We start from the raw sequence: 14789 nt of genomic DNA, 5'->3' as shown, positions 1-14789 counted from the left end.
CCCTGGGCTCCTGGTATCTCCTATTAGTGTGGCTACTACGGGTAACAGGGGCCGAATTCGCATCCCGCGGGGTGGTGACTGATGGTCCAATGTTCTTGCCCCACGCAGGATGAGCCTCGCTGTGAACCCACCACTGTAACCTCAGACCCCACGCGTTCAGCCCTCCCTCGAGTCAGGCTTTGCAGAAGCCGGGGGGCACTGGTCAACCCCACGCCCCTCCTTCGGGCCCGCTCCGAGTTTCTGGGCACCCCTAGGGAGGGGAGCCATCCGGTGCGCGCCACTCCCGGAGGGCGCGAGAAGGAAGCCGGCGCCTCCCGCTCAGCGGTCCTTGGGATAAGCCGGGCGGGGCGGCGGCGCGGGTCCGAGCGCCCGAGGCGCCGGCGGAGCATGTGACCACGCCGCGCGGGGCCGGGCGCGCAGTGCCGCGCGGTGGCGGCAGTGGGGAGAGCAATGGAGGCCACGGCCGACTGAGAGGCGGGTGCGCTGCTGGTGCTGCTGCCGCGGCGGCTGCTGATGCGGAGGCTGCCGCGCGCAGTGCCGCCGAGTCCGCCGCCCGCCCGGGACCGCCGGTCGCTGGCCAGCCGCTCTGCCAGCCGGAGCGCCAGGCAGGGACCTCAGGTGAGCGCCTGCTCGGCCCGCGGCCGGAGCCAGACAATGGGGACAGGGGCGGGCTTTTCCCCTCCACTCGCGCCCCTCTGGGCCGGGCCCCCGCGGCGCCCCGGGACTCCAGGGGACCTGGCCCCGGGGGCGTGGGCTCGGCGCGGCGGGCGGTGGACTTCAGGGCGGCGTCCCAGCGTGGGAGGTGCAGACCCTCCCCGAGGAACCTGCGCGCGGCTTGCGCGCTTTGGAACCTGCCGCCAGGCTGCGCCCCGGGAACTTGCGGAGAACATGGGACCTCGCCTGCCTTCTCCCCTTACCGCGCCTCGGCATCCTGTCCCCGGGTCCCTGGCTCGGTCCCGACCGCGGCGGGGGCCAGAGCCAGACCTCGCCGTCCGGGATCGCGGACGCTGTCCGGGCTTAGCCCTCTCCCCACCGCCCCCAGAGCTGCATTGCTTTGTTTAACCTCTGCCAGACCGTTTCGCACAAACTCTTGTTGCCCCAATTCTGATGAGCCGCCAGTTTGATGGCTGAGGCAAGACAAAGGTTTCCCCTGTTTACCAAGAGCCGGGGCCAGGAGACTGCGCGCTGCCCGTGGTGTAAAATGTGTTTTCCTTATCTTCGCCCAGGGCTTGTTGCGATGGTTTTCCTGGCACTATAACCGTCCTTTCTTGCAGAGCTCTGTAGTGGCGAGATTGGACCTCCTAACCCTACGGATACGGTGGGTGGGGTATGGCTTTTTTTTTTCCATGATTGTCAGTAACAGAAGCCGATTTTGAATTTTATAATATGTGTTCTTGAGTTAGAGACATCGTAATCATTTTCTGAATTCTGAATTTTAAGAGAGGAAATATATTTCAAGACATAGATTCAGTGGAGGGGGATGGGGAAGAAAACCTAGTAAGTACGACCATGTGTTGTGAAATTTTAATACGGTTTTAGGAATAATGGCTGGGAAACTGATCTGGTGTAGGTGAGGGAGGGAGTGTGTGTGTGTGTGTGTGTGTGTGTGTGTGTATGTGTGTGTATTGGGGGTGGTAAGTGGTGGCGGCTGCCAGGGAGTGGTTAGAATACAAAGGATAAGGCAGTTTTAGAAAAAAATTCTTAGTAAATATCCTGTGGCAAATTTTTGATTCATTAAGTGGTGAGTTAAATCAATGTTTCCTTTTAAAATCACCTATAGTAATAGTGGAATTATATAAAAAATGGTTTACAGTTCTTTGGCATTGTTTGTGACTCAGGAATCTGAATAAAACAGTCAATTTTGAGTAATTTTTAAAAAGTCAACAAAGAAAAGAGTCCTTCACTACTATCTCGTTTATCCTTTGGGAAAAGGGAATCCTTGTTCAGTATATTCAAGAGAAAATTGCCTATATGAAAAAAATTTCAAAGGCAGCTTTGAAAAAGAAACATTTTGAAAAATATAATATGGTTGCATTACAGATCACTTCAACTCAGAAGTGGGCAGGGAAAAAATCGTGCTACTGGATCGCCCTTTCCACTGTTGATTATTTAAAATGCATTTTATTCAAAAGCTTAATTTTACAGTCATCTCTAACACATTGAGAAACTTTCACTCTAAAGACTGAGCAGTACTTACTGACCACTGAATTTGGAGGAGGAAGCTAACACCAACTTGACAATAGGCAATTGGTGTGAGAAACAAAAGCTAGCTCTTCATAATAGTTCATAGTTCTTCAGAAACTACAAAGCACTATAATAAATGGAAGTTATTATTATCGCTAGATGAGGAAGCTGTGTTTTACAGTTTTTCTCTTACCTAATTTCAGACCAATTAGTTGACATTAATTTGAAATTCTCCAGGGCAAGAGACAATCTTTTAGTCTTTTTTTGTGGTCCATATTTCTGATATGGCACACAGTAGGTGTTCAGCGTGTAGTCGTGGAAAGAAAGAATGAATAGGTGAAAAAAATACAAGTGGATAAAACGTGTACAGATGGAATTTGTTTATTTCTTTTTATTCAATGAACATTTACTGAAGGCCTACTGTGTGCCGAGAACTGTGCAGAGGTTTTCCACATATAGTTTATGAAAGCTTGGTGACCTTCCTTTTTCAGTCATAGTTGATGTGTGTTTCTTCCAAGAATGGGGCCTCTTGGGTGGTTTTCTTCATCGTTTTTAATCATCTCCGGTAACTGAGTAGCACAATAGAACATTTCACTTGTTGTATGTGCATATAGTTTCTCACAATGGCCTGTGGGGAGGCAGGGCAGATATTATCATTCCCGTTTTGTAGGTGAGGAAATCCAGACATGGCGAGATTAAATGACTTGCCAGCTCCTTGCCACTAAAGCAACAATGCCAGGGACAGAAGCTGGATCTCACGCCCAGAGCTTTCTCCCATGAATCATACAACCTTCTCCAGGATACACCGTACCCCCAGAAAATCACACTGGAATTAGACCTCATGAGAAAGTCTACCTTTTGGATAACTTTTACCTAAAGAAAAGGTATATTTTACAACCTAGTACTTACGGGAGTGGTTAAATACACAAGTTCTCGAGATAGGTGATTGAATTTGAGCATTGACTTTACTAGCTACTAGCTCTGCATCCTTGACAAGTGATTTAATCTAAGCCTCAGTTTCCTCCTCTGTAAAATGGGAGAAGTAATCCTACTTGGAACATTTTTGTGAGGATCAAATAAAATAATGTGGGCATAGCACAATGTTTAGTACAAACTAAGCACTCAGTGTCAGCTAATTTTTATTTTCATTATTTTAATGTAAAGCAATGGCTTTTAAACTTTTTTTGTTTTTGTTTTTCTTTTTTAAGAGATGAGTTCTCACTGTATTGCCCAGGCTGGTCTCAAGCGATCCTCCTGCCTTGGTCTCCCAAAATACTAAGATTATAGGTGTGAACCACTGTGCCCAGCCTAAACTTTTATTTTTGCACAGTAAGAGATGCATTTTACTTTGCCACCCAGTATACGATACGTTGTAAATATCTGTAATTTAAAAATTCATGAAGTAATGCTTAGACTTTGAATGTGCAGTGCATTCTTGTATTTTTTATTCTATTTTACGTAAAAAGTGCTGATGGAGATCGCTAAATGATTTCACATCCCATTAATGGGTCAGGAACTACACTTTGAAAAGCACTTATGAAGGATAATCAGGTTAAGTGCATTTAAGAAAACTCTGTTGTTGAATCTTTATATTTTTTTCTTCGAATGGTTTACAATATCAGTTGGAATTTGAATACTAAATTACACTTAAAAATAGGTTCTTAAAATTTCTTGGGAATTACGATCATGTATTGAGTATTTATCATGGTCACGTTACTGTGTGCTAAGCAGTCTATTTATATATGTTATCTAATTTAGTTCTCACAACAGCCCTGTAAGTAGGCCTTGTGTTTACATTTGATAATTGAAATTAAGACTCAGAGAGCTTTTTATTAACTTGCCCAAGGTCCTAAATTTAGAGAGGGATGAAGCAAAGATTCAAACTGAGTGCTCTATGATCCTAAAGCCTGTCTGCCCTCTTAACCCCCACAGCTTTCTGATGTTCCCTCATAGTGATTTCTGAAGATGTTTCATTCCTTCCTTAACATAAATTTGAATGTCGATATTGAGAATTTACATTGTGGTACATCTTTTATAGTTTCCTGTGAAATGACTCATTTCAAGTCAGTTTTCAACTTGGGGAAGTTAAGGAAGTATAATGTAATTCTTTCTGGCTTTAGCTGGTCTTTGATGTAAATATTTTGTAATAGCTTCTCAGGTTTTTGTGATAGAGTCAATTAATTGGTCATTTTTATTGAGCACTCAAAGGTTTAATATATCTTCCTTAGAGACATGAAATAGCTGTGTAACTATAAAAAGACTTCATTACGAATGAATGTCAGCTTTTGTTAAGGCACAAAATGAAGCCTTACGAGCTACAAAAGAGTACTTTATAGTGTATTGATTGGTCTTAAAATCACAAGGCAGTAAAAGTATTTCCTTTGTAAAGTACTTTAAGAAACCACCACCAACTATCCTATTACCATTTTTTTTTTTTTTTGGTTTTTCAGTTCTTTAAACGTTTCCTATGTATATTTCTAGCAGTATTTTAATTTTAATATTTTGATATTTCTAGGACTTCCCTCTTTGAAACATATTGTCAAGAAGAATTAAGGTGTTTTTAAGGAAATATATTTTATAAATAATACTTAGAATGTACAAATAGATGCTTTTATATAATAAAGGCAAATTTCACTTTTTTTTTGTATTTATATATTCTAGATCAAAACTCTTATGGTGTCTGGTTTGCATTATTGCTATTATATGTAGGAGTGTAACTCATAAATGACATGATTACCAGGTGCCTAAAAATGTATAAATATGTCACTGCTCTTGCATTATAGCTTGGGATACTCCTATGTGCATGGGGCTTTAAACTTTTAACCATTTATTTAGACAGTTTATTTGTTGAATTAAGGTTAGTGTTTTCAAAGCTGACAATTTAAAAATCTGAATTTGTGTAGATCATGATGATATGTTAGACAAAGAACAGCAGTTTCATGGTTTATGTGGTTTGAATAGCCATATATTTCTGTTCATCAGTCATTTTTTATTAAGATGTGATGTAAACAAATATAGACATAGTTGCATTTATTTTTGAACATCAGATTTCATCCTTAGGCTGGCCCTCAAAATATTACTTTGCAGCTAATGATATTGTGTACAGTTGCAGCAAGCCTGTGTTTTATGCTTATTTTATTAATTCTGTCTACCACTTGACCCTTAGTGGATTGTCACAGTTTTTGTGAGCATCAGGACATGGCCCACCGATTGAATGGTCATTGTCATTTGTATGTTCAGGCAGATACAAAACTTGGCTACCTTTACATTTTGTGTCCTGTTTATTCTTTTATTCATTTGTGTTTTTATTTATTTATTTATTAGGGTCTTGCTCTGTCACCCAGACTGGAGTGCAGTAACGTAACCATGGCTCACTGCAGCCTCTACCTCCTGGGCTCAAGTGATCCTCCTAGCTCAGCCTCATGAATAGCTGGGACCACAGTCACATGCCACCACATCTGGTTATTATTTTTTATAGAGATGTGTTCTCTCTCTGTTTCCTAGGCTGGTCATGAACTCTTGGGTTCAAGTGATCCACCTGCCTTGCCTCAGCCTCCCAAAGTGCTGGGATTGCAAGCATGAGCTGCCACTCAGGGACTCCTTTTTATCCTGATGTGAAGATATTAATTTGTTCTGGTGGCTTTAAGGCAGGTGCATATGCATATTTTAGGTTTACCTAGATGTATGATTTTCACATATATATGAGAAGTACCAGATTATAAACTCTTCTCTAAAGTAAAAAAATACATTTTAAGTAACTTTGTGGAAAAGAAAAACTGAGTAACAACCCTGAAGAGATGTTTTTATAGTCACATGTTATCAGCCTTATAGTCACATGTTATCAGACATATTTAAGAAGCCAAATAGAACAACCATATGTAAAAGCTTTTATATGTGAAAAAGTGATACCATTTAAAATGTCAAAAATGGAAACATAAATATTTCAGTCAGATTTTAACGTCTTCACCAGGTCTTTCAGGTGTTTTTAGTGTTTTTCAAGTGGCGTACTTTGGGGATTAAGAAGAAATGTCAAAAAACTTGCTTTTGAAACTGGTACTGTATTCAATATGAAGTGAGGAAAAGACAGAAACTGCATCCCTGAAACACTTTAAAAAATATTTCAATCAGAAGTAAATACTTAGTCCACTAGAAACGGTTGTTAGAATGGTGTTCAAGAGCAGGTAGCAACTGCTAAGAGGAATTCAAAAAAGGAAGGACAACTTGCTAAAAAGTTATTACCAGAGAAGGTAAGAACGACCTTATCTGGAGGCCCACTGGCCTCACCCCACTCACCTGGGGAGAAGGAAGATAAGGAGACAGGGAGGGGGAAACAGGTTACCTGAAAACTTGATTATTATTTAAATCTAGGATAAGCCGGATTCAAGGAATAATCTGTGAAAATTCTAGTATATAATTGTTAACCCTTTGTTAACAAAGGGCTGTTTCCTCACTTGGGAGAAATTAAAAGGAGAGACCATAGTGCCAAGATCACCATTTTTGAAAGAGGAAGCATCATTACGCCAAACCCCATTTCCAATACCATTTATGGTCTCAGGTGGGGGCCACAGCTAATGTTCTCAGGGAAGATTGTGACAGATCAGCAGGGCTATTAAGACACTGCTGAATTCCAGGCTGCCCTAAATGATTGCAGTCAGGATTTTTCTTCATTTTGAAAAGTTTTTAGTACATTTAGAATGACTTTTTCTCCACCAGAGTGTCATTGTGACAGAGGCAGTGGTCTTTCCTGGCTTTATTTATGATGCAGCTGGCCATGCAAGTTTGTGATGGGTTAACTGTCTTCTAGACAGTTAATGAGGTCAGGGTCACAGGTTCAATTCTTGGGAAGGCCAGTTAGCTTTGCTTTGTTCTGTGAGCGCAAATTGTACTCTTACTTAACCCAGGCCAGCCATCTGGTGAAGGCAGATCATTGATCACAAAGGCATTAATAAGCAAGACAGTGTGGGAGCAGCAGCCTGAATCTTTCTCATAGATGTTGAGTAATTAGAGAAACAATTCCAAAAGCATGTGCACATTTGTATTATTTTTATAGCATTATCTTAATAGATAGAAGATAACACGGTTATCAAATATTTTTCTTTGCCATTTCTGTTGAACTTTCATCTGAACAGTTGTCTTTTCAAGTTATGATTTTTGAGCTGTCTCATACTTATGTTCTGAGTATTCTTAATCTCCCTGGAGGTTTGTAGTACAGTGACTGTGGCAGTGAGAACAGTCACGCTAAAAGCAGTAGATCGGACCACTTAGTTGTTTACACATCCAATTCCACTGAATTTAAAAAGTTTTAAAAAAGTAAAACACATTTTGAATGAGGATGAACAGACTAGAAATTTTAAGAAAATGCTTTATACTTCTTCTAAGTAGACCTTGATCTGAAAATCTGCCATTCCTTTTATTAAAATGACTTCTAGTGTTAAGAGAGATATCAGAGATCACCTAGGCCTGTGCTGCCCTATGCAGTCCTGCTGGTCCCATGTGGCTAGTCTGAATGGAGATGTGCTGTCAATTTAAATACATGCTAGGGCCAGCGCTATGGCTCACACCTGTAATCCCAGCCTTTGGGAGGCCAAGGCCAGGAATTCCAGACCAGCTGGGCAACATGGCAAAACCCTGTCTCTATCAAAAAAAAAAGAGAAACAAAAAACCCTCCCCCTGAAAAACTGAAGTTAACTGGGTATGGCGATGCATGTCTGTGGTCCCAGTTACCTGGGGCTGAGGTGGGAGGATTGCTTGAGATTAGAAGGTTGAGGCTACAGTGAGCCTGTCTCCAAAATAAAATAAAATAATAAAATAAAATAAATAAAATAAAATAAAATAAATAAAATAAAAAATAGTGCTGGGCCCGGTAGCTCATGCCTGTAATCCCAGCACTTTAGGAGGCTGAGGCAGGTGGATCCCTTGAGCCCAGGAATTGGAGACCAGCCTGGGCAACAACGTAAAGCCTCGTCTCTATTTTCTTTTTTTTAAAAAAAAATGTACTGGATTTGAAACATTTGGTGTGAAAAGAGAATGCAAACTATGGCATTAATAGTTTTTTAATGTTGATCCCATGTTGAAGTAATAGTTTTGACTATGTTGGATTGAATAAAATATTGTTAAAATTAATTTTACCATTTTTTACTTTTAAAATATTATCTACTGAGAAATTTAAAATCACATATTTGGCTGACATTTGTGGCTTGCATTCTGTTTCTGTTGGGCAGTGCTGGTCTAGTCCCACCCTCATTTTACTGATGAGAAGGCTAAGGCTCAGAAGTGAAGTAACTGAGCTGAATTCTTTTCATTGCCTGTAGTCTCTCCCTGCTAATAGGTTGGGGGCTCAGGAAGAATGGAACTCTCAACCACAAGAGGACCATTTAGTGCATGGCAATTGTATGTTGCAAGATACGTGCCTAAGCCATTGCCTGTTAGGTGTTTACTAGTTGTGTGTGTGTATGTGTATATTCACTGTGCCAGTTGTGTGTGTATACACATACACAGCATGGAGAGCTTTGTTTATTTATAATGTTGATGTTTAGGCTTAGTTTTACCTTCCTCTGTTGGTCAGAGGTCCTGCATTAAAATATTAGACATTAACAGTTGTGACAGGGGTAAATAAGATATGGTGCTTATTTAAGTCAGCACTTTCATATGTACTCCTTATTACCAAGAGCATTTCAGATAGGGTTTTTTTTTTTTTTTTTTTTTTTGAGATGGAGTCTCACTCTGTCACTCTGGCTAGAATGCAGTCGCACAGTCTCAGCTCACTGCAACCTCTGTCCCCTAGGTTCAAGTGATTCTCCTGCCTCAGCCTCCCAAGTAGGTGGGATTACAGGTGTGCGCCACCACACCCGGCTCATTTTTTGTATTTTTAATAGAGATGGGGTTTCACCATGTTTGCCAAGCTGGTCTTGAACTCCTGACATCAAGTGATCCACCCACCTGAGCCTCCCAAAGTGCTAGGATTACAGGCATGAGCCACAGTGCCGGGGTGCAGTGGCACCATCTCGGCTCACTGCAGCCTCCACCTCTCGGGTTCAAGCAGTTCTTCTGCCTCACCCTCCTGAGTACCTGGGATTACACGCCTGGCTAATTTTTGTATTTTCAGTAGAGATGGGGTTTCATTATGTTGGCCAGGCTGATCTCGAACTCTTGGGCTCAAGCCATCCCCCTCCTTGGCCTCCCAGAGTGCTGGGATTACAGGTGTGAGCCACCGCACCTGGCCTCAGATAGTTTTGAGATAGCCTTGATGGACAAAGCAGCAATGCTTTCAGGCTGAATCATTTCTGAAAGGAGGAGAGCTGAGATGAAGGGAGGTTGTTTGTCTGTGTTCTGAAGAAAGTGTATGAACCGTGAGTGACTTGTTTCTTAACCACAGATGCTCCTGACATTCCAATCTGGAAAGAATAGCCAGGGTTGGCTGGTGCAAAAGCCATGACCTCAGAATGTAGGCTTCCTGTCAGTTTTGTGAGCATAATGGTCTTTAACTAGCAAGATAAAAAGGAGGAGAACTTCATGATCAAAATTTTTTGTCTGCTATTTTTAGTTGAGATTTTTATTTCCTAATCAACATAGGCAGCTCAGATGTGACTGTAGTGATTAGCATCTTAAAGATGTTTACTTTATGCAGCTTCTGCTCTAGACTTTCTTTTTGGCCCATGCAGAGTCCCAAGTCACTTAATTTGTTATCAGTGGCCAAGTGACAACTAGTGAACAACAATTTTGTCAGGGAACCTCTGACACTTCAATTAATTTCATAATCCATACTAGATATTAACCTTTATTAATTTGTCTATTTAGAAGGGCCACTGTGCATTGTGAAGGTTGGAGGAATGTTGGTTTATAAAAATATTTACAGATTATCATTTTTCTTTTTTTTTTTTGTCTGTTACAAACAACCCCGGTTGATCTTGGATATAGACAAATAAAGCAAGACAGCAATCTCTGAATGGTTACCTTCAAGCAGGCAAAATAAGTAACTGTGTCCTTTGTTTTGAAGTTTAATGAAGATTTCCAGTGAGGCTTGGGGGTGCCTGTCTGTAGTCCCAGCTACTCAGGAGGCTGAGGTGGGTAGATCACTGGAGCCTGGGAGTTTGAGACCAGCCTGGGCAACAAGACCAAACCCCGCCTCTATAAAACAGACAAACAAACAAACCAACAAACAAAAAACAAACACTCCCCCCCCCCCCCCCCCCCCCCCCCACACAAATTGGCTGGGCATGGTGGTGTGCATGTGTGGTCCCAGCTACTCTGGAAGGCTGAGGCTACAGTGAGCCGAGATTGTGCCACTGAACTCCAGCCTGGGTGACAGAATGATACCTTGTCTCAAAAAAAGAAAAGAAAATTTCCATGTCCATCCACATCCCACTCAGCCATGCATGATAAACCCATTTTCTCTCATGTCAACAAACCTGTACTGAACATATACCATGTATTGGGTGCCATGGGCATAGTATGACAAGAACAGGAGTTGGAGAAGTACAGATTGCTTGAATGTGACAGTGGTAGGTCTCAGCCCAAAGTATTTTGTTGTGCTTTCTTTTTTTTCTTTTTTGAGACAGGGTCTCACTCTGTCGCCCAGGCTTGAGTACAGTGGCATGATCTCAGCTTACTGCAACCTCCGCCTCCCAGGTTCAAGCGATTCTCATGCCTCAGCTTCTTGAGTAGCTGGGATTACAGGCATGCGCCACCACACCTGGCTAATTTTTGTATTTTTAGTAGAGAAGGAATTTTGCCATGTTGGCCAGGCTGGTCTCGAACTCTTGGCCTCAAGTGATCCATCTGCCTCGGCCTCCCAAAGTGCTGGGATTACAGGCGTGAGCCACACTGCACCTGGCCTGTAACTTCTAACTTGAAAAAAAGAAAATACGGCATTCTTGCATAGTTGCCGAACAAATACATTATGAAGTGTGCTTTTTCAGAATTTGCTGGCTGATTTCATGGGCTGCCGTGTTTAATGACATATCCCCTTTCTAGCAGTATCAGATTTTGTTCCTTTGGGTTACCGGGGCAGTCAGTTAGGATGTTGGGAGTCGTACTGAATGTGGAGGAGTGGTGCGTGTCCTGTTTCCTTCTCGCCTCCCTACTCCAGCTGTTGATGCCAGGTACTGTGGAGTTGCTAGAGAATGTAAAACTAAAGAACTCATAGTCCATCTAGTAAAGAAGAACGACAGGGCTGAATTTCAAGTGGACTGCAGTGAACAAAGTGCTGTGAGAGCACGGAGGAGGCAGTGAGTACTGGTGACAGGGTAGAATAGGGGGAGATCAGGAGGAAGCTCACAGGGGAAGTGATATTTGAGCTGGGACTTGGAGAAGGAGTAGAAATGTACAGATGGAGACGGGGTGGAGAGGTATTCCAAAGGTAGGGGCAGATTGAGCAAAAATGTGGGAAGCATGGTAGCTATGGTGTAGTGAGGTGGCAGGAACGTCAGGCATGGAGGGGAGAGGCAGGAGACAAGACTAGAAAAGTGGGCCAGGAACAATTTGGAGAGATTGAAAAGACTGAAGAGTGCTGCAATGGACTGAATGTTTTTGTCTCCCCAAAATTCATATGTTGAAATCCGAAGCCCCAAGGTGATGGTATTAGGAAGTGGGGCATTTGGGAGGTGATTATAATGGTTGTGAGGGTGGAATCTTGATGAACAGGATACTTGCCCTTATAAAAGAGACCAGAAAGAGCTCCCTCACCTGTTCAACCGTGTGGGACACAGCAAGACAACACCATCTATAAGGCAGGAAATGGACCTTCACCAGACGTCAAATCTGCCAGCTCCTTGATCTTGGACTTCCCAGCCTCCAGAACTGTGAGAAGTAGATTTCTGTTGTTTATAAGCCACCCAGTCAATGATATTTTGTTACAGCAGCCTGTATAAACTAAGACCAGTGCTGACACTTGGGTAATGGAGAGCGATCAGAGCAGGGAGCAGCATAATCACATTGACTTTGAAGGGTGAGTAGGAGTTAAGAGACCTGGCTCTAAGGCCCGGCTTTTTCTCCACTTTTCTGAGCATCAAATCTCTCTCTCTCTCTCTGTCTCTCTTGAGGCAAGGTCTTGCTCTGTCACCCAGGCTGGAGTGCAGTGGTGCAATCATGGCGCACAGCAGCCTCGACCTCCTGGGCTCAAGGGATCCTCCTACCTCAGCCTCCCAAGTAGCTGGGACTATAGGTGCTCACCACCATGCCTGCTAGTTTTTGTGTTTTTTTTGTAGACATGGGGTCTTGCCATGTTGCCTAAGATAGTCTTGAACTCCTGGGCTCAAGTGATCCACCTGCCTTGGCCTCCCAAACTGCTGGGATTATAGACATGAGCACCACTATGCCTGGCCCAAATATCTCATGTATTAGGTGAAAGAGTGGGGCAAGTATTATCTAGTTGACCAGTAAGCAGATAACAGTAATTTCCACGTTACTCTGCGTGAGTCACTGTTGTGGGTATTGGGATACAGACAGGATCCCTGCACCGTGGGGATGATGTTCTGGTGGGAGGGAGAGAGAATAAACAGTGGCAAATTGTGTATGTATACATAAGTATATAATATACCATCAGGTTGTGGTAAGTGCTATAAAGAAAGTAAAGCCAGGTGAATGGAGTAAAAAGTAGTGCTGTTTCTAGATAGAGTAGCACAGAGTGCTTTGAATAGAATAGATGCCACAAGAATATTTGGAATCTCTTCCAGATCCAGCATTGTAGGTCTAATTAAGTGAAAAGCTATGGGAATTCAGTCTCTTCAACATTGATTAAAATCAGTTTTCAAATAGATGTAGTTGTTACAGTTTGGATTAGTTCCACCAACATGGTTGTTGGCGGGCAGAATCTTTTTTGCACTTCCATCTTTCAAATAGCTTAAGTACAGCATCATCTCATTTTAAAAAACAGTTTCTTCAGTGTCATGAAAAAAATACCACTTGTGTTGGTAATTTGGATCCTACTTCTTTTTTCTCAGCACATTATTCATCCCAAATTTTGAGGCTTGTGGAAGGAGGAAGATGCTGACAATTTAAGCAACCAGATTTAAGGCAGTTGTTCAATATATCAAGTAGCTCTTCTAAGTTATTTTAATATAAATTAAAATTAAATGGGAGCTCTGGGACAGCCCTGTTTTAATTACAATTGGAATGCATCTTAAGAGACCATTCTGCCTCTTATAATCATAACAGTGTCATTATGATTTTTTTAAGAAGAATCACTAATTAGCCGGGTCTATCCTGAGGTCTTAGAGTTTGGTTTGTAGATGATTCTTGTTGAATCAGGTGGAAGGCTGAGCCATGTGAACATTCATCCTTGGCCCTAAACCTTTGTCTTGGTGATACGAAATGGTTCAGCAGTAATCAGCAGTAGAAAAGTATGCTTAAAACCAGCTTTTTCTTTATGTGAGATACCAGGTTGAGCAAACTGGATTTACCTTTCATTGAGGATTATTCACGTGAAATTTTAAATGGATTTCCTACAAATTCTGTCCACAGTGTTGGGAAGCTATAGTGGTAGACTGTAGTTTCTGAGCTAGCGTAAGATGTGATCTCTGACCTTCTGCTGACATGGAATCCAGGTCATGTTGCTTTGTTTCCTTGGATGGGAGTTCACAGCCAGTGAAACTAGCCCTGCCTGAATTATTTAATTCATCTTCTCCTTGAAGACGGTTGCAAGGAATTTTTATAGAACTGAATGCCTTACAAATTTGGGGCTTGCAAATGTATTTCTGTTCTTTCTTCATTTTCCCTTTTGCTGAAGATAGAAACACCTCCTGGGCCTTTGGTTCAGCCTGCTGTTGTTTACAGTCCCTGCTGTAGATTACCTCACTCTGCCAGTCCCTGTCGTAATGTGATTTATCTTTTTAAAATTAAATTCTCATCATAATTCCCTCAGGCATCTGTCTTCCTCAGAAAGTTTAGTTATTTTATATAGAACTTAAGCAAAGAAGGGAGGAAGAAAGGAAAGGAAGGAAAGAAGGGAAGAAGGAAAGATGAAAAGAAGTTCTGTTTGGATACTGTGCTAACAGGTCATATTGGGCTTGTTTATTAGGTCTACATTTCTAGTATTCTTGTTTTTTTCCTTCAGATGTTAATTTTTTTTTTTTTTTTGAGACAGGATCATGCTCTGTTGCCCAGGCTGGTGTGCAGTGGTACGATCATGGCTCACTACAGCCTGGACCTCCTGGGCTCAAGTGATCCTTCTGCCTCAGCCTCTCAAGTAGCTGGGATCACAGATGTGCACCACTGTGCCCAGCCAAAAAATTTTGTTATTGTGATAAAATATATATAACAGAAATTACCATCTTAAACATTTTTAAGGGGACAGTTCATTGGCATTAAGTATATTCACAGTGTCAAGCAGGCATCACCACTGTCCATTTCCAGAACCTTTTCCATCATCTCAAGTGGAAATTCTGAACCCATTAAACAACAACTCCTCATTGTGCCCCTGGTAACCTCTGTTCTATTTTCTGTCTCTATGGATTTGCCTATTATATAACTGGGATCTCACATAAGTGGGATCATAGAATGTGTGTCTCATTTCAGGTCACATGTTTTTAAGGTTCATCCATGTTGTAACATCAGATTCCATTGCATGACTTTTTAAAAAAAAATGAAATTTTCTGTTGATAAATATT

The 14789-nt window shown here is 42.1% G+C and overlaps 1 long non-coding RNA gene across 2 annotated transcripts in view; it reads left to right on the top strand.

Moving 5' to 3' along the window:
• Positions 1-441: 441 nt before the first annotated feature.
• LOC111526499 overlaps positions 442-14789 on the top strand; it is a 149885-nt gene continuing 135537 nt past the window's right edge. Inside the window, exon 1 of one of the 2 annotated variants that reach the window (XR_002726378.1) lies at positions 442-618. This is a non-coding gene — a long non-coding RNA (uncharacterized LOC111526499). Of the gene's footprint in view, positions 619-2862; positions 3069-14789 lie in introns of those variants that run through there. The other variant, XR_002726379.1, reaches the window with a different exon arrangement.

The sequence above is a fragment of the Piliocolobus tephrosceles genome, chromosome 3 (genome assembly GCF_002776525.5).
Source record: "Piliocolobus tephrosceles isolate RC106 chromosome 3, ASM277652v3, whole genome shotgun sequence".
Taxonomy (NCBI): domain Eukaryota; kingdom Metazoa; phylum Chordata; class Mammalia; order Primates; family Cercopithecidae; genus Piliocolobus; species Piliocolobus tephrosceles.
The sequence above is the reverse complement of the archived record's forward strand: the minus strand, read 5'-3'. Positions and strand labels throughout refer to the sequence as shown.